A 25,000-nucleotide genomic window follows, 5' to 3' on the forward strand; every position below is an offset into this window, starting at 1 on the left:
TCCTGATAGCACCCCAACTACCATTTGTGGAAACTCCCATTATGTAGTCTTGGTGGCAGTTAGTTCCCAGAAGCATGTGACATAGGTTTAGCTTAATGAGTGCTTTGCAACTTCAGTCTTGACAGAAGGACCTAGAGCTGGTTGGGGTCTGTCTTTTGCAGGAGCAGTAGCGGTATGTGCTGCCCTGTCTGTCCTTTGACTATGGTGGCCTCGCCCTCAGGCCCTCTCCTGTCTCTTCATGCTTCTCAGGGCTGGTCCTCCACTTCGCATCCTTTCTGTGATGCCAGATATTCCAATAATTTCTCTTGTTTTGCTCAAGATGTCCAGATTTGGTTTCTTTCACTTACATACAAGAATTTTGGCTTGGGTATTAAAGAGGGCACGTATTGAATGGAGCACTGGGTGTTATACACAAACAATGAATCATGGAACACTACATCAAAAACTAATGATGTGGGCGCCTGGGTGGCTCAGTTGGTTAAGCGACTGCCTTCGGCTCAGGTCATGATCCTGGAGTCCCGGGATCGAGTCCCGCATCGGGCTCCCTGCTCAGCAGGGAGTCTGCTTCTCCCTCTGACCCTCCCCCCTCTCATGTGCTCTCTCTCATTCTCTCTCTCTCAAATAAATAAATTAAAAAAATCTTAAAAAAAAAAACTAATGATGTAATGTATGGTGATTAACATAACAATAAAATAAAATTTAAAAAAGGATTTTGGCTGATAATAAATATAATAGTAATATTAATCACCGTTATTTTTATAAAGATAAGCTAACAATTACTGAGCCCATTCACAATGCCAAGCACCGTTCTTAGCCTTTATATGTCTTAACTCCCTCATCCTCATGAGGGCCATTGAGGTAGGCGCTATTGTCCTGGTTTCCAAAGGAGGACAGCTGAATGCAGAGAGCTTGCTCAAATTGGCTAATTTGAGCCAGGATTTGAATCCACCCAGTCTCTTAACCAGACTATTCAGAAATTTGTATCAGAAAGTGGAGTTTTAAGTAATAGACCTTTAAGGAAATGTGGGGAATTGGAGACAATCTCAATCTGAGATAGTGTAGAGGGAACTGAATGTCCTATTATTTTTCTGGGATGGTAATCCAGTAGCCCATAGCTTGCAATGATAAGATAGTGAATGAAATGATTGCCTGTGGACATCTGTGTTCCAGGATCCACTGAGGAGAAGGTTCTGGCAGACCATGTTGTCACCACCATAAAAACGGTATGAGAGATATGAAAAAATTGATGGGTAGTTGCTTCTGATAACACTGGATGGCTTAAAGCCAGAGAGTGATAAACTCAAATCTCTAAATTCTCAGTTTAAGCCATGGAAAGAAATTTAGGGATGACCACGATGAAAGAATTTATTATCTTGCAGCTATAAAGCTGTAATAGCCAAAATTCAGAAGCAGATTTTTGATCCTGAAAGATGCCAAATGACATCAATTCAATAAATGTTCTGCTGTGTATGTCATTTCCATGAAACTGTGGTCATCCATCAAAGAAGAGGCAGCCCTTGGACAGTGGGGTGGGGTCCATTGAGAGGACTCACATCTGAAGAATCCAAATCCTCACCCTCTACTATATGGAGTTTCTGTTTCCCAAGGGCACAATTTCCGCTTCCTGCTGTGATGAGATCATTCTTCTCTTGTTTCAAGACTATTCTTTTGTCTGAGGGAAGAGTTCTTGAAGGAAGATACCTATTCTCTGAATTCCCTACCTGCCTTAACACTTCGCTTTGCAGAGAAATAATTGGAGTTAAATCTCAACATGACTTGAGCGCAAATTACAAAATCACTCCTTTGATGAGAAGGTTTATATACCATAAGAATTCCAGGGCTTTGCTAATGTTATGGGAAAATAATCTGTAGAGTGGGGCAGGGGGGGATGGGGGATGGTGCTTGACAAATCAGGGGTAATATAATTATATATCTGACTGAATTTTTAAAGATGGATGCACTTACCAGGTATTTTTGCATTCAGAGCAAGCCTGAGTAGACATATGTGGTTCCAGGAATTTGTTTGGCTCATTAACCCAAACCTGGTTTCAACTCTAGCCCACAAAATATTGGGCCTGATGAAAACATGTCTTGACATAGAATAAAAGAATGTGTTATTTTATACATGGGGAATATGGAGTGATCCCTTGGGAGCATCTTACCCAAATACATCATAAATCGTCTTAAGAATCTACTACCTTCAACAAGGTCTTCACATATACATTGGTAAAGGAAACACCATTTCTGGAATGGACTCTTTTCTGAAGACTGGAGATTCTGGTAGGAGACCACACAGTAGAAATGGGCCACCTAATTTCACGGTCGACTGGGGGATCCAGCAGTGGCAGAGACCACGTAACTCCACTTAACTATCAGAGACAAAATGGGCATTATTTCCATAATGGTCAGTAGGGTCAGCATCATAATATAAATGGTCTGACCCAAAGAGATTTTTTTGATATAGATTATCGATACTAGGATCTGTGAACTGAAGGATAATTACCCCTAATAATCTGTTTGCAATTTTTTTTTTTAACTTCTTATCCCTGCATGCTGGGTTTAGCTGATTCAAATGCTTTAGCCTAAAGGTAGGAATGCTTCCAACTTGGATACAACAATGATGTTAGTGAATTGGGTGCCACACTGTCCTGTGCCCTAGGACTTTCCATGCCCTAGGACTGTCCATGTCCATCAGGCCCTAAGACTATCAGGATCAAAAGGGATTACTGTGTTGTAGAATTGAGAAAGAGGCCTTGGCTATCAAAGAAAAATACAGTTCTATTCTTAATAGTGCCAGGGAAGAGCATGAATCAAACCCATGTGGTCTCTAGGAGCCTCCTCCTAATGCAACCTCCTATATACAGTACCTCCAGGGGCTTAGCTCCTCAGGTAATAAGTTGTGGGTAACTCAAGAAAGCCAAGAACTGCAACCACCTATGCTGACTGAAGCAAAGGGAACATGGAAAGTGCCAAAGACAAGGAAAGCCAAAAATCGATGGGTAGCTGCTTCTGATAACATTGACTGTGGAATATCAGCAATAACTTTGTGATTATTTACAGAAATTAGGATGAGAACCTCAATTACATTTGACTTTCTATTCTATCATGTGTACATACTTATCTTAACTGATAACTCTTCTTTCTCCTCTCTCTTTCACCTGCTTTCTAGGATGAATTCTTTTTTTTAAGTCACATGTTGCAAATGTGGGAAACACACATCATCTGGAGATCCTGGATTAAGAGCTGGGAAGCAGTAACTACTTAATTTAGACATTTCCCTTTGGGAAGTAGTGAGGATGTTCTCAGTTCTATTACAGTTGTGTTAGGCAGGAAAAAATCTGTGGACCCAAACGGGGAAACTGTAATGAACACTTGTGATTTTTTCACTGTTCAATCTTTAATACTCCTTCCTGTGCACCCTACCCTCCATTTTGGGAAGATTCCCATCATATGTAGTCTAGCTGGAGACTACCTTCCCTTTTGGAAGCTAAAGGAATCAGGTCCTTGCCTGTCCCTGCATCTTACTACTGCATGGGACTGGCTTGACCAGGTAGGCACTCCTTCTGGAACTTTCAACCTTGAGAAAATGCTCCAAGAATCTGGAGATGGAATCAGATCATTCGTCTGAGTAGCAGTGGTGGTGGCCTGAGGCTGGGAAGATGGGGCTCCACAACCTGAACTGGGATTCCTGATGCCTCACAGGGGCCCTGAGCTCCTTGTTTTCCAGACCCAATTCTCCAGCCTTGCTGGAGCCCTCACTCTTCCCATTAAATTGTCTTTTTGCTTAAGATAGCCAGATTTAGGTTCTGCTGCTTTACCCAGAAATGCCGTTCTATAAATCCAAATGATAATTTTAGTTCTTCAGCCTACAAAAAATATTGTAGTTGAAAGTAGCTCTCTGTCAAAGTTGAAAACTTTATTTTCTGCAAAGAGGTCTTCAAGTTATCTGAATTCAGATGAATACTAATTTATATTCTTGGGATTTGTTCATGTTACCAAATTTCACTTTTTCTGTGTAAAATCTCACTCATCAGAGAATCAGAAGTGCAGAACACCACACTTCTATGTTATCACGCTGTTGACAAAATTCTTTCCCAGAGGTATTTGAAAAAGAAGCAGCCAAGTATTACTCACCTTGAGTTCTAGCAGCAAGGTGTATGACTGGATCAAAACATGGTGATCTATAATCTCAAGCCTGATACTTCAATTCAGACTACTAGGCTCATGAAATGGGGAATTTCATAGTATACTTCTTATCCCAAACATACCCCTGATAACTACTGCTTTGAATTTTTAAAGAACCCATAGATATGCTTATGAATTAAATAAATGTTCTTCTACCCAAATACATGTATTAATTAGACCAGAAAGGTTGATTCCGAATTTTTATTTTTGTGGTTCCTTTCAGATATCTTTGTATCCATGAAATGTTTCTCCTCTTTCCTCCCGATTTTAAGGAGAAATGAAAATGAAAAAGACTTTTTAGCTTTATCCTGAGGCATTTTTGAGAAGGAAGCAATAGGGAGCTATGCAATATTCACAAGGATGACTCTACTTTTTGCTGAATGACTTGCTTTCTGTGCTCAGTCAGAAGCCTACAGACAAATAGTGCCTATTTTATGTGTGTTTATTTGTTGTTTCTTTTCTCCCTCATTCCTACTTCCTCCTTCTTCTTTTTAAACTTCTTACATTTCCCAGCTTGCACAGGTGAGGCCTCATGTCACCCAGTACAACACAGTGAAGCACCTCTGGGGCGCCTGGGTGGCTCAGTCGGTGAAGCATCTGCCTTCAGCTCAGGTCATGGTCCCAGGGTCCTGGGATGGAGCCCCATGTCAGGCTCCTTCCTCAGTGGGGAGCCTGCTTCTCCCTCTCTGTCTGCCTACTGCTCTGCCTACTTGTGCTCTCTCTCTCTCTGTCAAATAAATAAATTAAATTAAATTAAAAAATGAAGCCCTCTGTAGAACGAGTGCTGTGACAGTCCTCTGTCTAGTGAGAACATCAAGCCAAGGTCAGAGCTTGCGTGGGGCAATGTGCCAACATAAACAGCATCTGGCATGACCTTACTATCCCCACTGTGACCTCTTGGGACAGTCATGACCCCAAGATTTATCTATCTCAAAGGGAATTCTTAGGTGGGTAGGTGTGGGCAAGGCTGAGCCCAGAGTATTGCACACAAATATGCGGAGCAAGGGTTATATAGAGGGCAGGCACCAATGTGGGGATACCAGCCCACAAAATAAGGCCTTAAGAGTCATCTCCCAGATAAGTACTGGTCAAGACCCTGAGACAAAGGAGAAAGAGAAAGGTGGCTGCAGAGACCACAAGAAGTGAGAACGGAGCCTCCTTATCAGACTGGACAGGTAGGGCAGACATGGGACACCAGCTGAGCCACAAGGGCCCATGATCCCATTTGATCTAATATTGGAGCAGGGAGGGCATTGTCAGTATTCCCGTGGTTAAACCCCCCACACACAAATTGAGAAGTTGGAGAGGTAGAGTTCAGATACAATGGTCAGGCTTATTGTCCAGAATGGCACGCTGTCACTTTTTACCTCAAAATCTCTAATGTCTACCGGTTACCTATAGAATGAAGTCTCAATTACTTAGGTTGGTTTTGGGGCCTCATTTACCCATATCTCCCTGACATCACCCCTCTCTACTACCCTGCAAATCACTGACATCCTGGCCACCCTGTTTGCTTGCGTTGTTCCCACAGCCTGGCAAGTCTTTCTATTTCTTCTCCATCTTGAGAAAATCTTACCTGTTAGAAAAGAGCCAGCTCCAATATTGTCTCATCAATGATGCTTCGCTGGGAGTCTCCCAGTCAGAATCAATGGCTTCCCCACTGGGCTGACGCATTCCAGCCAGGGGAGGCCTGGCTTCCCAGCCTTGACCACCCTCCTCTTGTCCTTACTCATATGACTTGCCTTCTAGAGAACTGTGTCCTATTCTCTAGGACAGATCCTGACCAGGATTAGGGGAGATTTAAAGAATTCTAACTGGTCCCTTCAGCTTTGAATATCTAAGACTGATACTGACTCTGGACCCCAATTCTGTTAATTGGCTTTATGCTTGCGTCCTAACACTTATTCTCAAATTTATGGCCCAGGTTTGGTGATTGTTCTCTGTGCCTCAGAACTTGTTCTTTACCTGACTAGACTCTGCCAGATGAGAGTGTCTATAACGTGGGCACTCTCAACAGTCTCATCATAGAGCAAGCTGCTGCCCCCTCCCCATTTTGATGTCTTGCCCCTGACCCCAAGCCTAACGGGGTCACTCTTGTGAGTGGTAACAGAGATGCTAGTGCCCTCATGGCTCTGCCTCCTCACGTGCATCTGTGATTATTCACTGTGCTGGCTTCCCCTATTTTTGATCTGTCCAAAGGGAAGGCCACAGTGTTACTGGGTATTGGACCCCCCTGTGGTGAGATGGCCTATCTGGATTTCTTCCTATCATTGATGGCTGTGCTTTCCAGCCTCCACGTTCTGCTTGCCCAGCTGGAATTCCCCTTCCACCTGAAGCTGAATCCATCCTTTCAGTGTGACTCTATCCTAGTAGACATGTCTACTTTCAAGTTCCAGCTGCTTCCTGTCTGCCCAGTTCAGCCGCGGTTGCTCATGTCCTGAAGGATGGAAAAACTTCTAAATAGCCTCTGTTTTGTTCTAGCTTGTGTTGTGGTGATCTGTGAATGTGTTTTAATTTGTTCTTTGATAGTCAGATGCCGCTCAGCTTTATATGCTGCACTGTGCACCACGTGGAGCTAGGACTCTGGAGGCATTCCGTGTGTGACATTAGGTGATTTGGGAGTCCCGTGGCAGCATCTTCCTCGACATCAGCTCTGGCTTCTGTCTCTATGTCATCCGAGTTGAGCCCCTGGCATGCTGTGATCCTTCAGGGAAGCAGGACATATTTATGGGACTCTGCAGCCTCTCTTGTCTGTAGCTCCTCAGCCATATTTATCTTCCCCAAGAATGTAGTTTGATTATGCCAGCCCCTTGGCATGTGGAAATGACTTCCTATAACACAGAGAACAAAGCTCTAAATTCTAGGGGTGACCTGCATCTCCCTTCAGAGGATGCCCCAATTTGCTTGTGCAAGTTATTTCTGACGACTCCTCTATTAGTCCCTCGTAATAGAGAGGAACTGAGTAACTGGATCGTCCACTCACGCACTTCAGTTTCCCACTTTTGTGCCTCTGTGCATATTGTTTTAGCTCCACACTCTTCACCAAGAAGATTCTACTTGTCCTTCAAGGTCCATTGCAAATGCTCTGAAGATTTTCCTTACCTCTGCAACTAGAGATGATCTCATCTCCATTAAACTTGATAATTTTCTCATTGGATTTTTTTTTTTTTTGCATTCTGTCTTGAATGTTAGTCATTTGTGTATTTTATGTATTATGTTTGTATTATTTATGTGTTATTTTAGATGAAGAGTTCCTTGAAGGTAAGGGAGGTCATCAACTCTGTACTTAACTCTTATCCTTGGCACCTATGATGGACATTCAATAATTATTTACTATTTTTATTATTATAAAGCCACAAAATATGACCAGTTTCTCAGGGTAGTTTCTCTGTGGAGAGTATTGCTCTCTAGTCCAAACCTGCATACTGAATTTTAAAATAGTGATATTTTAAATTTATTCTGCATTATAAGGCTTGGGATGAGGAAAAAATTATAATAAAATTTGAAAGATTGTGGTATTTTTGTCTAAATCTTTCCATCAAATACATCACCTTGATTTATTCTGAGCCTTCTCTGAGTCTGTGAGAGAGAATAACTTAGAAAATATTTGAATACTCAGAGAAAAATCTTCTTTTTCTATTGGAAATATTTGCATCCTATTATAACTTTATAATGTTTTCCAGTGAGTTTTAAAAGTAACTTTTAAAGTAATTTTCACATGATGCTTCTTAGTTGTAGTGGAAATATTATTAAATTGGAGTAGCAACTAATCCATGATAAAGAATTCTTTGGGGGCGCCTGGGTGGCTCAGTCATTAAGCGTCTGCCTTCGGCTCAGGTCATGATCTCAGGGTCCTGGGATCGAGCCCCGCATCGGGCTCCCTGCTCAGCGGGAAGCCTGCTTCTCCCTCTCCCACTCCCCCTGCTTGTGTTCCCTCTCTTGCTGTGTGTCTCTCTGTCAAATAAATAAATCTTAAAAAAAAAAAAAAAAGAATTCTTTGGGGATAATAGTGTGCATCCTTAACTATCACATTGTAATTTGAATAAACATACCACTTTTCATATGGTGCAACAATCTCCCAATAGTGTAATTGCATTAACACCTTTTTTCACCTTTTGTACTATTTTCATATTTTCAACCTCTCGATATGAAATAAATCACAATACATTATTGTCACTTTTGCTTTAAACCGTGAATTGACATTTAAAGAATGTAAGAAAAGAAATTTAAAAAAAGTCTATTCTTTTTTAAAGATATTTACCATTGCCAGTGCTCTTCCTTCCTAATGATAGATCCAAATTGTATCTAGTACCATTTTCCTTCAGCTGGAGGACTTGTCATTGTCATTTCCTGTAGCAGAGGTCTGCTGACAACACGTTCTATCAGCTTTTTATTTGAAGGTAGGTTATTTCACCTGCACTTCAGAAGATGTTTTTACCAGATATGGAATGCTTGATTGAGAGGGTTTTTTTTTTTTTTTTCCTTTTAGCATTTTAAAGATGTGGTTCCATTGTCTTCTGGATTCTACTTTTTCTAATGAGAAGTAAACCCTAATTATTATTGTTACCTTTATGGGATGAATCTTTTTAAACTGTGGTTGCTTTTAAATTTTTCTTTTCATCTTTCATTTTTAGAAGCTTCCTTATGATGTTGCCAGGTGTGATTTTATTTGTTTCATCCTGCTTGGGTTTCACTGAGTATCCTGGATTGGTGGGTTGCTGATTTAGATCAAATTTAGAAATGTTTTTAAAAAGATTTTATTTATTTATTTGACAGAGAGAGAGAGATAGCGAGAGCAGGAACACGAGCAGGAACACAAGCAGGGGGAGTGGGAGAGGGAGAAGCAGGCTTCCCACCGAGCAGAGAGCCTGATGTGAGGCTTGATGCCAGGACCCCAGGATCATGACCTGAGCTGAAGGCAGATGCTTAACCAACTGAGCCACCCAGGCGCCCCAAATTTAGAAAATTTTTTGTCCTTATTTCTTCAAATATAATTTTCTGCCTGACTCTTTCTCTCCTTTCCTTCTGGGACTCCTATTGCATGTGTATTAGACTGCTTGATATTATTTGACAGGCAATTCAGGTTCTGTTTATTTTTAAAAAGTCTTTTCTCAGTTTGGATGACTTCTATTCACCAATCTTCAAATTCACTAATCCTTTTTCCTGTTATGGCCAAACATCTTTTAATGCCATCCAATGAATGTTTTATTCCAAATATTGCATTTTTTAGTTCCAATATTTCCATTTAGTTCTTTTCTTTCTCAGGTTTTCTACAAATTCCGTATATCTCCTAAAATTCCCTATCTCCTCACCTCTCCTACTAATCTTTTCCTATAGATGCTTTAAACATTTCAGTTATTTCAAAATCTCTTTCTGCTAATTCCAACATCTACACCATCTATTAGCCTGTTTCTATTGGCTAATTTTTCTCTTGATTATGAGCTACATTTAGTGATTTTTAATTGCATAGTTGGTATTGTGGTAGTGCATTATAGACAACCTGAATTCTGTTATCTTTCTCTGAAGAGTGTGTGATTTTGTTCTAACCCTAACCCTAATCCTAACCCTAATCCTAACCCTAAAGATCCCCTTGAGCTGGGAAATCTTGGTTTTAGCCTTTCTTAGAGTAGGTTTATTTTCGTTTTGTCATTAGTCCCAAGGAAAATCTCTTAGTCTGAGGATAAAGACTTTTTTCTTCAGGGTCTATTTAATAGCTTAATTGAAGTATAATTTCCATACCATAAAACTCATCTATTGTTAAGTGCATAATTCAATGATTTTTCATAGTAAATTATGTTACCATGTACAGTTCAGTGGCATTAAGTACATTCACATTTTTGGGCAATTATTTCCACCATCCATCTCCAGAACTCCTTTATATTTTGCAAAACTGAAATTCTATACCTGCCAAACCATAATTCCCCATTCCTCTCTCCTTCCAGGCCCAGAAAACCATCATTTTACTTTTTGTCTCTGTGTATTTGATGCTCTAGGTACCTCATATAAATGGAATCATACAATATTTGTCCTTTTGTGACTCGTTTATTTCACTTAGCAAAATGTCCTCAAGGTTCATCTATGTTGTAGTACATGTCAGAATTTCCTTCCTTTTAAAGGTGAATAATTTCTATACATATATACATATGTATATGATATTTTGTTTATCTATATATGTATGAATAATTCATATATATATGACATTTTATTTATCCACAATCCAGTTTTAGAACATTTCCATCACTTCAAAAAGCTGCCTTGTGCCTGTTTACAGTTAATCCCCACCCCTACCCTCAGCCCTAGGCAACCACTGATCTGCTTTCTGTCTCTATAAATTTATTTTCTCTAACCATGCAATAAATAAATCGTACGGTATATAGTTCTTTGCATCTGGCTTCTTTCATTTAGCATATTTTCGAGGTTGAGAGTAGGTCCTAATGCATGTCCCTTGTGGAGTTTTAATGGAAGTCTGGGACATTTACCCAATGCCTCTAATTGGGTGGGTCATGAAGTCTAAATTCTGTGTTCCCTATGGTGAGTGGCCACTGAAACCAATGCACAGGTGTTTCAGCTTTTCCAGCTATCACTCTCCTTCTGAGTTTCTTAGACTCTTATCCTGCACAAATATAGTTCAGAGGTTAACTAAGATTTTGAGGGAAGTTAATACACAGATTTGGGGGCTCCTATTACTCTGATTCCCTCCTTTTTGAGATTAGTTCTCTCAATGTCCAGCTACTGTGGTAGTCCACAAATACTCAGGCTACTAAGATCAGGGCTTTCTATTGGAGACCATTCTCCATGCCCTGGATTGGAGTGTGCCCCCCACCCCATCCAGGGAAAAACTGAATAATGAGGGTCTTACCCATTATCATTGCTTCTTTTAAGTGCTGAATAACTTCTTGATTCTGCCTCCTTTTGGACTTTCTCCAGTGACTTTGAACAAGAAATCTTTACATTTTGTCTAGAATATATAATTGTAGTTGGTAGGACAGTTAGTCTGAAATAAGATATTTCACCATTACCAGAGCCACTTTATGACAGATTTCATTAGTGTGAAAAATAAGAACTAAGAGGTTCAGAACTAATAATTAAGATATCATCACTTCAGGATTTGTGATAATTCAGGCAGAATTTTAGCCATAATTTCTTGAAGGAAATGAATATTATAAATATGATCACAAGAATAGTTCCTAAACTACCTACAGGGATAGAATCCTATATCCTTCTGGACATGGCACCTCTGAGTCATGGAGTTTAGCAAAACATTGAGACAGGACTGGGTGACCTTAAGTTCTACGAGGGATGTAATGGATCACTTCCTGATGGAACTCATTTATGAAGAAACTAGTGGATCAGTGGATGTTCTTTGAATGTGGGAAGAAGAGGCTGGAGTTTAATTGAGCCTCAAAACTTAGCTGTTTTAGGTTTCCACTGCCTCTTCTTTGGTCTAATAGGACGGCCAGTTTCTCACATGTGTCATCTAGTTCATGCTTAGCTGCTCAAGTGGCAGCTGCAAGCAGAGTTTCTGATTATCTCCTGCTGAACATGACCTGTTGGCCGTGGACATTTGTCACTTAGGCAGAACTTATGCCCCTGATGAGAAGGCACAGCTAAATGCTGCTCTGATTATCCAGTTGAAGATCTTTTATTGTACCCTAAACAGCCATCTAATTTAGTTGTGACAGAAGAGGACCAAAAAATAGAAGATTTTTGAAGGATCAAAATAATTCCAATATACAGACCCATGAATTTACTCACAAAATAAGGTCTTACTGGAAATAGATATACTGATATTTTCACAGAGGTTACTTCCTGGTATTTGGTCTATGGGTGGTTTTTATTCTCTTATTTGTACTTTTCTGCACTTTCTGTTTTCTCAAAAATAATAAAAATTACATTTGGACTCAGATTTTTACAGAATGAGGGATATGGTAGTCTGGCTGTCAGTGTCCTACTTTGAGCCAAGGCCCCCAGCCCTGCTTCAGAAAGCCACAAACCATCCTTCATTCCTAAGACCTTCCAAAAATTCAAACAGACCCAGAATTGTAATTTTCCTCTGAAACCTGTCCAGCTACTCAGTTTCTTATAAATATCAAGAACCAAATATATATATCAAGAACCAGATATATAAATTTCCACTTAAATCCAACATGTGGTAGACATCTAATAAACATCTGATGAATAAATGCGTGAAAGAATAAATGAATGAATGAATAACCTATTCGGTCAGAAGTTTTTCAATTACAAATTTCTGAAAGCCGAATATAAATGGGGCATTAGTAATTACTATACCTGGAAGGATAAGGGTCAAGCTGTACTCAGGTATATTTTTCCTTAGCTTAGCCACCCATGATTTGGCTTCAGATTCCCTCTGGCTCCTCTACGGGTGTGCCGCCCAAATGTGACATTAGACGGCTCTGGGGTTACATTTTTCGAGCTTTTAATTCAAAGTAAAAGAAGAGCTTTGCTTCACCTCCAATCTGGGAATTCCAGGTAAGTGTCTAACGGGACCACCGTGAGTCCTCGCCCACCCTTATAGCCAGCATGGGTGGGCACTGTGACGGACAGCCACAAAACTAGGAAGAATCCCTCAGAGGAAGGGAGTGGGAGGCACAAATACCAGGAGAAGTAAGGAGGGAGACAGACTGAGCAGACAAAGCCAGCACAACCTCTAGAGAGAAGCATTATTAATAATGGAAATGGCAACAGTGATAATAACTGTGATTTATCATAGGCAGGTATCGCCGAAGCCCTTCACACTGTTTATCTCGAAGCCATTCCATAACCCTGCAGGTGCTGAGGATCAGAGCCATTAAGTGACCCAACCAGAAGCAAAGTAAATGATGGACAACCAAGAGGCAAACACTTAATGGACTATCACGGAAAGGGTACAAATGCATTGAGGTATTTTAAACTTAGACCTGCCCGCTGAGAGCATGCTTGACTGTTTTTGTTTTTTCAAAAAAGGGAAGAAAGTCATCCCTGAATAAAATTTAGGACTATGTTGCTGACATACATTTTAATTCATAAATTTATGCCTTCATTGTGACTCTGGCAACAAAACAGTCTAGCTTTTCATATGACTTAATTCTTTTTTTTTAAATTTTTTTATTGTTATGTTAATCCCCATACATTACATCATTAGTTTTAGATGAAGTGTTCCATGATTCATTGTTTGTGCATAACACCCAGTGCTCCATGCAGAACATGCCCTCCTCAATACCCATCACCAGGCTAACCCATCCTCCCAACCCCCTCCCCTCTAGAACCCTCAGTTTGTTTTTCAGAGTCCAACGTCTCTCATGGTTCGTCTCCCCCTCCGATCTCCCCCCCTTCATTCTTCCCCTCCTGCCATCTTCTTTTTCTTTTTTTTTTTTTCCTTAACATATATTGCATTATTTGTTTCAGAGGTACAGATCTGAGATTCGACAGTCTTGTACAATTCACAGCGCTTACCAGAGCACATAACCTCCGCAGTGTCTATCACCCAGCCACCCCATCCCTCCCACCCCCCACCACTCCAGCTTAATTCTTTTTAAGTTAAGGTGATTCATTAATCATATAACTGAACAACTTGGTTTTTATAGTTTTAAAAAATATAAGTAACCTAATTTTTTTTCAAGCAAATCCAGAAATTAAGAAAAATCACTAAAGCAGGCATGTGCCCTCCTTTGGGGTTTGGGAACTGTTGACAATATATGACTTTCATTTAAAAAATATATGTCTGTACAAAGCCACTCATAGAAAGGTAGTGTACACAGTGGTTCAGAGCGTGGGGTCTGGGGCCAGACCTGGGTTGGAATCCAGACCCTTAATGCTGTCTTATCAGCTGTGTGAGCTTGGAGAGATTACCAAACTGTTCAGTGTCTTGGTCTCCTCCTATATGGAATGGAGATAGGAATAGGTCCTCTGTTATAGGGCTGTTGTGTGGATTACAGTGCTTCAGTCCATCAAAGGTGTTGGAGCAATGCCTGGCTAAATAGATGGTAGCTCTTAATTTTATTAGTGCCCTGTTGCATTTGCATAGGGGCTTTTTGCGGGCTCTTTATAGTTGTTTTGCTTCTGGGTTTTTTGTTTGTTTGTTGAGAGAGAGTGGGGGAAGGTCAGAGGGCGAGGGAGAGAGAGAAGGTTAAGTTGGCTCCACACCCAGTGCGGAGCCCCGAACAGGCTTGACCCCACCACCCTGAGATCATGTCCTGAGCCAAAATCAAGAGTCAGGTGCTCAACCAACTAAGCCACCCAGGCGCCTCTGGTTTTTATCACAGATGCACATCAGAGAGGAAATAGAGTTGCCCCCTCATTACAGAGGCTGTGTTTATTCCTTGATTCACAGCAGTGTCAGGGAAATCATCTCATGGGTCTGGGCTGCTGAAGGATTGAGTGTCCATACGAATATCAACTACCTGACTCTTTTGTAATCCACAGAGTTGAACTCTGCAGTCGAGACTGATGATCAGCGAGAAGGTGAAAAGGTGCCTTGCGGCAAGGACGCTACCAGTCTCAGAAGTGAGGGAAAAGAGGAGCCTGAGTCTTCAGGCCAGAGCTCATACTGAATCCAAGAAATGAGGCGGCGACTGGGGAAGGAGGTCTCTTCCATCAAGAACCCGAAACATCAAAGTAAAATAATGTAAAAGGCACCCTTAAACTGACAACAAGTTTCAAAGCTGGAGGGTTGAATTTAAACGGCTTATTTTAAGTTAAGCATCTGAAAATATTGAAGTCTAAATCATGAAAAGTTACTCGTTAATTGCATCTGTGTTTGCTTGTCAGTTACTTATTGAGAAGATAAAGGCCGGTTCTTTCTTCAGCTTTGTCTTCCTGCATTAGCTGAAAGTCCGCTGAGATCAGAGACTCAAGAGGAAATGGATAGAAATAATGAAGCAAGACATATTTCTTCCTGTACTCTGGCAGCTTTTCCAGGCTGCCAATTTTGAGTAATATAAAGCATACGCAGGCAGGCAGTTAACTATATTAAGATGTACCTAGCACCAGAGGGAGTGGTGGGGAAGTTGAAACTCCCGCCAGAGAGCTAGTCTCTTGTTCCACCATGTGTTTAGGTATCAAGCTTATCCTCCCCCTGGTCTTAGTTTTAATGGGTTTTGATTTCCTTGTGCTCCCAAACCTTGAGGTGGAAATATGATCATCCTGAACATACTACTTACTTTTACCTGCGAACTTGAGCTTTATTGGCTTAAAAAAAAATCATGAACAAAAAAGCCAGGAAAAGATAAATTTGCATTTTGAAAAAGAAAAAAAAAATGAACACATCTTTTGCTTTGAAATTTTTTCCCCTTGAGATGAATATCCATGCTTCATAAATATTCACTCAAGTCTGTTTTGACAATCGGCCTATATGAAGAAGATTCTAAAACACAACCTGGAAGTTTTAAATGTCTTCTTCTTCTTCTTTTTTTAAAGATTTATTTATTTCTTAGAGAGAGAGACAGAGCATGAGCAGGAGGGGCAGAGAGAATCTCAAGCAGACTCCATGCTGAGCACGGAGCCCAATGTGGGGCTCAATCTCTTGACCCTGAGCTGAAACCAAGAGTCAGTGGCCTGGCTGACTGCACCACCCAGGCGCCCCATGGAAGTTTTAAATATCTCCTGTGAATGAAAAGGCTTCACTGTTCTCAGAGCATCCACAAATATACCTTTGAATTTTTTCACTTTTCTTTTTCTTTAACCTGGTCTGAGCCCTACCTCTTTCCCACTCCCAAGAAATAGAGTTCATCCAACATTCCAAATGTTCATGGCATTGAACTGGGGGCTTGGATGGAGGTAAATGAAGGAAGGGAAATCTCTTCTGCTTGTGGAGTTCACATTCTAAGATTGAAAAATCTTAGTTTCTAAAAGAAACCACTGCTCAAGATATTAGTTAAAAGAATTTTGGAAGATTCTTGGGAGGGGTCAGTATAACTTAGGGTTCTATGAAAATATTCCAACAATAAAATTTTAGATTTAAAGAGCTATAAATATCAGGTTGGACCATGTTCACATCTTTTTTTAAGCTTATCATCAATTTTTTTTTTTTTTCCCTGTCTCATTTCTTCCAAACATGAAAAATCATGACTTAGGCTTCTGATGGGTTAAAAATATATTCTGACTAACATTTAGCCCTGAATTCCACCACATGCTCTTATATGAATAATGCCACCTCATCCCAAATTGAAGCATGGGAAATTTGCAATTCGCTCAAAGGATTGTAAATGAACCTGTTGTCAAGCTGCCAAAGTAAATTAACAAGATTTAAATTTTTCTGTAATATCAATCAGAAATTCCAATGACTAGTAATTAAAGCAGTCCTTGCTCTCTTGTGACTCATGCAGTGTGACAAAACAGTCCTAATGTGTCACCTCTCTCCTTCTGCCTGTTTGATTATGTTGAGTTGGGCACCAGGTGGCTTATCCTGTAGGGTGTCTTACAGTCTATTAAATTCTAAATGTGAAATAGAAATAAAACTCAATAAATATTTTATGGTATGGGTGAGTATATATTCCTCGAAGCCATCCTGTACCCTTGAGTTTTATGCCAACAGCCTTTTCTATAATAAAATAGTTTATCATTACAGAAAAAAATTTTTAAATGCGCAAGAGGGAAAAACTATCCACCATCCATTGCCCAGAGATAATCACTTTTAATAATATTTTTGTGTATTTGGGCCCAGAGATTTTGCTATATATTCAGAAATAATTGTGATCATATGACCTATACATCATACAAATTGACTTTAAATCATCTTTTTTGGATTCTAAAAGTGATATGGTCACATTACTGAACATTTGGAAAATAAAGAAAAGAAGATAAAAGTAACTAGAATCCCACCCAGCGATAACCACTATCAATATTTTACTTCTAATTATAATCTTTTTCCTTTGCATATTCATATATATTTAAAGGTACACAATAGTGATTTTTTGGCATAATGAGCAGAAGAATATTTCAAAAGATTTTTTTTTGCAAGATTTTATTTATTTATTTGAGAGAGAGAATGAGATAGAGCATGAGAGGGGGGAGGGTCGGAGAAGCAGACTCCCTGCTGAGCAGGGAGCCCGATGCGGGACTCGATCCCAGGACTCCAGGATCATGACCTGAGCCGAAGGCAGTCGCTTAACGAACTGAGCCACCCAGGTGCCCTATTTCAAATGATTTTGATGGATGATGTGATGCAGAGTGGCAAGTGACAGTGTGTTTACTTATCTTTCATAGAAAAACTTAATAATTCAGGTCATTAAAAATGAATTTTAAAGAAATAAAAAATAAGGTTTTGGGTTACTTGACTAAGAAACTAGGACCTACTTTTTTTTCCAGGAAACTGATTGTGTATGTTGAAGGCAGGGGAAACAAGAAAATTCTGGTCTGGGGGCTTCTCCCTGTCCGGTGCCGTAACTACATGAAAGAATTTAGCCTCCGTTAGCAAGAACTGGAACCTGACTTCCATAGGTAGTCTTTTAAATGGTCATCAAACACAGCAAAATGAAGGATTCCAGCTGAACTCGGGGGTGAAGGATGCAGCTCAAGAAGCACATTTTCTGGAATTATGGAAAACACACAAACAAACCCAGAAGCAGAAGAGAAATATTTGAGAAAGGTCTAACTCTATAAAGACTTGTTGCCAGGCTATCGAATGCTTCTGACAACACATATTCAATTGCATTTCTAAGTTTGGAACTCAAACTATGTAAGTTAAGTCTCAAGAGCTCTTTTATATAGTTGGACTATTACGGAGTTTTCTATTAAGTATTTTTTTCCAAGAGAGGTACACGTGTAGACTTTTGGGGGCATTTTCGTACCTGAGAATGTCTTTGTGGATGTTCCTGAGTCATAATCCTGTCCTTGTAAATTCCATAGACATTTCTCCAACGTGTTTTGCCAATTGGTGTTGCCGGGGAGACATCATAAATCAGCTTTTTTGGGGTGTATTTGTAAACAATTGGTAATTCCCACTTGATCTCTTGTTAATTTTTTTCCTCCTTATTTTTCAGTCTTGGCCCATTAAACTGTCATTTGGATTCTGATATTGAAAATAAAGAACTGGCTTGCCTTTCAATCCCAAAGCATTCATTAGGGATTTGTATACAACAAGACTATATATGCAACAAGATACCATGTTATCCATATATGCACATAAACACATGGGTTCTCATGTCCAGATAGGATAGCCTCACCAACCCTCAACCGAACAGCTTCAATATGCTGTTTCAAAGACAGGCATCACGGGGTGCCTGGGTGGCTCAGTCGTTAAGCGTCTGCCTTCGGCTCGGGTCACGATCCCAGGGTCCTGGGCTCAAGCCCCGCATCGGGCTCCCTGCTCTGTGGGAAGCCTGCTTCTCCCTCTCCCACTGCCCCCTGCTTGTGTTACCTCTCTCTCTCTGTCTCTGTCAAATAAATAAAATCTTAAAAAAAAAAAAAAAAAAAAAGACAGGCATCGCTTATGTCGGTGGCCTCTGGCTGGGGTGGGTGTTCTGGGCCATGGTGAGACTGAAGTTAAAGTTTAAGGATTAGTCTTTGTGACTGAATGTTTCATCTATTGGTTGGTAGAATTCATGCCAAGATTGAGAGGAGTATTTTGCAATGAAGTCCCGACTCATCAGAGAAGGAGAAACACCTGGCTTGGAATCTGTTACTGTCCAAAATGAATTCTTGAACATGACAAGTAAAGCAGCAGCTGAGTGTGTGGGGTGAACGGTTGAGGACTACAAACAACTTGGTCTAATTACATGGCGGTAATTGAATTTTCTACTCGGGATATAACACCATCACTTAATTGATTTAGCTTGTATCTCAGTAAACTCCCTTCATCTTCATATTGAAGTTATTTTATCAATTTCAAAAGAAATTCTTTAGTTGTGCTGTACTGCTTTTAATATAGCTATTTTTTTCTCAGGAACACAAATACAATCCTTAAGAAATATCTTATTTTTGGGACACCTGGGTGGCTCAGTCAGTTAAGCGTCTGCCTTCGGCTCAGGTCATGATCTCAGGGTCCTGGGATCGAGTTCCGCATCGGGCTCCCTGCTCAGTGGGGAGCCTGCTTCTCCCTCTCCCTCTGCTTGTGCTCTCTCTGTCAAATAAATAAAATCTTAAAAAAAAAAAAATCTTATTTTTAGGTTCTGAATAACTGTTATCCTCTAATTAAAAAAAAAATCTCTTTCTCCCTTTCCTTTGCAATCTGGGAGAGCTCAAGTTGGTTTTCTGTATCACTGGCTCACTTTTCTGCTGTGTGCATTCTGTTTTTTACTACCAGAAAAGCACCTTTCAGTTCTGTCTTAGGTGGCTAAACCAAAATACCACAGATCTGGTGGCTTTAAACAACAGAAATTTATTGCTCATGGTTCTGGAGGCTGTAAGTCAGCTGAGGGCCTCCTCCTGGGTCACAGACTTCTTATTATGTCCTCCAGGCAGAAGGATCAGGGGAGATCTATGAGATCTCTCATAAGGGCACTAAGCCCATTTGTAAGGGCCCCACCCTTATGACCTAAGCACCCTCCAAAGGCCCCACCTCCTAATACCATCACCTTTGGAGTTAGGATTTCAACACAGGAATTTTGGGTGGAAACAAACATTCAGACCACAGAAGTTCTATTGTACTTTTGTTTCCTTGTAGGTCTTTATTATCTTAGCCAACTCCTTTTTCGTTTGCTTCTGATTTTCTTTTAATCTCAACTGGTTTTCTATGACTTTTGGCTCCTTTTTCCCTGAGGAGTGTGTTTTTGCAATCAACTAACGATACCAAAACAATTCAGAAGGTGTTTGGCTCATGCATTAGATGTTTTTAAAAGTTTAATCTTACTCTGAAACTTGAGGACTAAAGCTCCATGGAGGCTCTTAAATTCTTAGTTGAGACAGGAGATCTCTAGATTCAGTGTCTGTCCGCAGCCAGGGTGTGGATGCCCTGGGTGTGATTCCTGGCCACATGGGTGCTGGCAGAACTAGCCTCTTAGATCCACAGCTGGCGGCCCAGTCCACGTGTGCATCTTCCAACCCAATTTCCAAGCTTTGGCATATTCATCGAGTTCCAGGGTGGCTCTGTGATATGGAGATGGGATTTTTTTTTTGCCCCTGACCCTACTTCCTTCCAACTTGATACTCTGAGCAAATAAAATACAAGAAAATGTGAGCTACACTAATACCAAACTTTCCGTTTCTGTCTGAAAAACAGTATTTGTGGGAACCATCCTTCCCGGTGCCAACTTATCTCCCCCTACTTTATACCCTATTGAATCTAGGAGTTGCAGCTTCTGAAAGGATATAGAAGTAAGGGTGGGGGTAGCCCACCCACTCTGGCTGCCCCCCCCCATGGGCTGCAGGTGTGGCTGCCTCCAGCAGAGGCTAGTGCCTGGGGGGGTGGGGGGGGCATTGCTCATTTCAGAATGAATGGTTTAATAAAAGTATGGAAACTTTCCCCCTGTCCATTCAGATGTCTATTTCAGTAGTTCTTCTAATACAAAAGACAACCTTTCCAACATTAAAAATAGATAAATGGCATAGATGAAATCCAATTTAAAGTTGGTTATATGGCTACGGAGTCTTTGAAATCTTATATTCCTGTGCTGTGTCTTTTGGGGGATAATCTTGTGTAAAGGTAATTTGTAATAATTATTCAATGATTTGAAACAAGATTCATTACAATATGTTCATGTTGCATTTCTAGATATTACAGAATGGCATGATTTTTCATTTGCTAAGGCCATGACTTGATGCTAAAGGTCACAGTAAAAATAACATTTGTGGAAATTGCAGTTTATAGAGGATATTGCACAGGGATTATAAACTCTGCTGATAATTCTTGTGTCCTAGACCCAATATTTGACTCCAATATTTCAGGGAGCCTAGAAAGCTGAAGACAGAAAGATTACACATTAAGTATATAATGTTGCTGCTTCTGTTGATACTCATACTTCCAGGGATGTGATGTGGTTTCACTTTAATTGCAATCACTGTGACAGTTACTGTAACAGCTAACACTCAGATACAGTGTTTGTTCAAGCTCTTTTTTCAGTTCTTGTCCTAAAAATTAATCTTTTAGTTGAAAGCTTCAACATTGATTCTTGGTTTCAAATAGAATTTTCTGAAACAACATTTTTTTCCAGCTATTTTAAAGACATTAAAAATATCTTTTCCATATTTTTAAGAAAGAGCCAAACCCATTCTGAGCTCAGAGCAGACCTCATGTTTAAATTAGCAATTAAGATGGGGCGCCTGTGTGGCTCAGTTGGTTAAGCGGCTGCCTTCAGCTCAGGTCATGATCTCGGGGTCCTGGGATCGAGCCCTGCATCAGGCTCCCTGCTCAGTGGGGAGCTTGCTTCTCCCTCTCCCCCTCCCCCTGCTTGTGCTCTCTCTCTCTGTCAAATAAATAAATAAAATCTTTTAAATTAGAAATTAAGGAAAAGTGATCTGCATGAACCTGTTGGGTAGTCAGTGTATTTAAGGGGAATCTGTGACAGTTGCACATCTTTTTGTATATTTTCAATCATGAATGCATGGTTTTACTGTTTGTTTACAATCCATTTTTGCATGTATAATTTGCATGTGCCAATTAATACAAAGGATGAGGGCAAGAAGAAATTAGGTGATAAGCTGCCACTGCCAACCATCCCTGTGTGTGCATTCTGAAGGGCTGTACTGATCCTTGTTCCCCCACTGCCTGGTCGTATGGATGCTGGTGGAACTAGCCTCATCTAGTTCCAGGGACTGGGGAAGAGTAGATTTGCAGAATGGTCCTAGATGGACGTATAGCCCAAGGAGCTGTTTGTGATCACACCTGTGAATGTATGATTCCAGGGTAACACCCACACACATTTGCCCTCCACTTAAACCTCACGTAGTCTTTTTACACCTGAACTCTTATGGCCCTTATGGTCTACCCGGCTCCTCTGGATTCCTTATTATATATTGCTTTGCAATATTACTTACCATTTTGGTGTATTAAAATTTTGTCTTTTCAACTAAATTTTCAGTTTCTTGAGGTCAGGGGCAACATCTTATAAACCCTTCGCTTATTATTTCTCATATATTAGGCATTCAATAGACATTTGTTGAGTTAAACAGAACGAAGTGCATTTGACTACATAAAAAATGTTCCTGCATGCTCTGGGAATCAGAATATTCAAATTTGCTATGTTTTCTGGCTAAATGAAAGTAAGTCAAGAAATTATTTTGTTTCAAGCCTCATTAACTTTCCTGATTTAGTAACATATATCTGAAGAGTTCTTAATGCAGGAAAAAAATCATTCGCTATGATGTTAATCAGAATACAAAATTGAATATACTGTATCATTTCAACTAGTATAGGAAAATGGTAGAAGCATCCATCTTTGGATGATTATATGAATTTTCCTCTTTTTTGATTTTTCTAAATCTTAACATTTTTTACCTCTCAAAACATTTACTTTTGTAATCAGAAGCAAATTTAAGAAGGAAAACACATCTTTGCAGGCCTTGTGTGTGTGTGTTTGTGGATATGTGGGTAAGTATGTGTGTGAGATAGAGATTCAGAATTTTCTCTTTAAAGTAAAATAAAGCAATAACAACAAAAATCTCTAAATAAAGGTGAATCGTGGTTAATTGCTATTTTACCAAAACACATATGGTAACTTGACATAATAAAAGTCATTTTGTTCAACACTTTATTAACCAGAACTCTAACTATAATTTACCATATGCATATCTCCTTCTATATTTGCAACACTCTCTTCAATCTCTATTTTAATGTGCAGCAAGCTCTGACTTAGAAGAGATGTATTCTAGTGAATCAAATACCAGAGTTAAAGAGACAATAGCTATTTCCAGTTGGCAAAATGCTAGAAACCAATATATTTTTATTGTTTGTGTTTGTATTGATGAGCAATACAAACAGAAATTTAAACTTCTGTACCTAAATACATTATTTCTGTACCTAAATACAAACAGAAAATTAAACTTCTGTACCTAAATACATTATTTCTATTGAGCCTCTTCTTTTCTCCTCCTCAGAAGCAGAATGGGATAGTTAAAGAATTACAAAGTGATGATATTGTAAATTAATGGTAACAAAGCCGTTTTGAGTACCTATGTCTACTCTGCTGGGCACCAAGCTGAGAGAGCTGAACAGACCCAGGGCTCTGCTCTTGAGGAACTTGTCTGATGGGGAGACAGACATGGACACATAGTTACAAATGCACTCAGTGTTCTGACCCAGGATGTCACTGTTAGCTGAGAAGCACCATCTTGTCTTCCTTTATGTATGTGCAAGGTCACTTTTATTGGACATCATCTTTGGCCTTCAGAAGTTCTCATGGATGAGTGCTACATATTTAATAAGCACTTATTATGCTCCTATTCTCTGTTGTTTTTCTTTTTTTCTTTTTTACTTTTTTGCCCACCCACCCCACACCCACCTCTCCTGTCTGACAACTATCAATTTGTTCTCTGTATTTTAGAGTCTGTTTCTGTTTGTGTGTGTGTATGTGTATTTATTTATTCATTTGTTTAGTTTTTTTAGATTCCACATATAAGTGAAATTGTATGATATTTGTCTTTCTCTGTCTGACTTAGGCCCATTCATGTTGTCACAAATGGCAAGATCTCATTCTTTTTTATGGCTTAGTAATATTCCATTATATATATATATATATATATATATATATATATATATATATATATATACACGCACACACACACATACACACACCCCACATCTTCTTTATCCATTCATCTATTGATAAATACTTAAGTTGCTTCATTTCCTGGCTATTATAAATAATGCTGCAATAAACATAATGGTGCATATATCTTTCTGAATTAGTGTTTACATTTTCTTTGGGTAATTATCCAGTAGTGGAATTACTGGGTTGTATGGTATTTCTATTTTTAATTTTTTGAGGAGTCTCCATACTCTTTTCCACAGTGGTTACACTAATTTGCATTCCTACCAACAATGCATGAGGGTTCCCTTTTCTCCAAATCTTTGCCAACAGTTATTATTTCTTATCTTTTTGATTCTAGCCATTCTGACAGGTATAAGGTGGTATCTCATTGTAGCTTTGATTTGCATTTCCCTGGTGATTACTGATGGTGAGCATATTTTCAAGAGTCTGTTGGCCATCTGTATATCTTCTTTGGAAAAATGCCTATTCAGGTCCTCTGCCCATTTTTTTAATTGGATTATTTGGGGTTTTTTGGTGTTGAGTTGTGTAGGTTCTTTATATATTTTGGATATTAATCCCTTATTGGATATGTCATTTGCAAATATCTTCTCCCATTTAGTAGGTTGTCTTTTCATTTTGTTGATGGTTTCCTCCATTGTGCAGAACTTTTTATTTTAGTGTGTTCCCAATAGTTTAATTTTGTTTTCTCTTACCTGAGGAGACATATCCATAAATATGTTACTAAGGTAGATATCCAGGAGATTACTACCTGTATATTCTTTTAGGAGTCTTATGGTTTCAAGTCTTACATTTGGGTTTTTTTGGGGGGGGGGTTGGGTTTTTTTAAATTTATTTCAGAGAGAGAGAGAGAGAGCACACACGAGCAGGGGGAGCAGCAGAGGGAGAGAAAGAAGTAGATTCCCCACTGAGCAGGGAGCCCGATGTAGGGCTTGATCCCAGTACCCTGGTATCATGACCTGAGCCGAAGGCAGATGCTAAACGACTGAGCCACCTAGGCTCCCCCAGGTCTTACATTTGATCTTTAATGTTCTCTGTCTACTTTTATGTTAAGGCCCAGTCACTGGAGTTGTAGTCAGGTTAAAATCCTGGTGCTGTCTTTTACCAGTTGTATGAACCTAGGTAAATCATGGAAGCTGGTTAAGGCAATTGCTTCATCTGTGAGGGCTGGCATG

Source organism: Neomonachus schauinslandi, chromosome 8 (genome assembly GCF_002201575.2).
Source record: "Neomonachus schauinslandi chromosome 8, ASM220157v2, whole genome shotgun sequence".
In the NCBI taxonomy this organism is placed as follows: domain Eukaryota; kingdom Metazoa; phylum Chordata; class Mammalia; order Carnivora; family Phocidae; genus Neomonachus; species Neomonachus schauinslandi.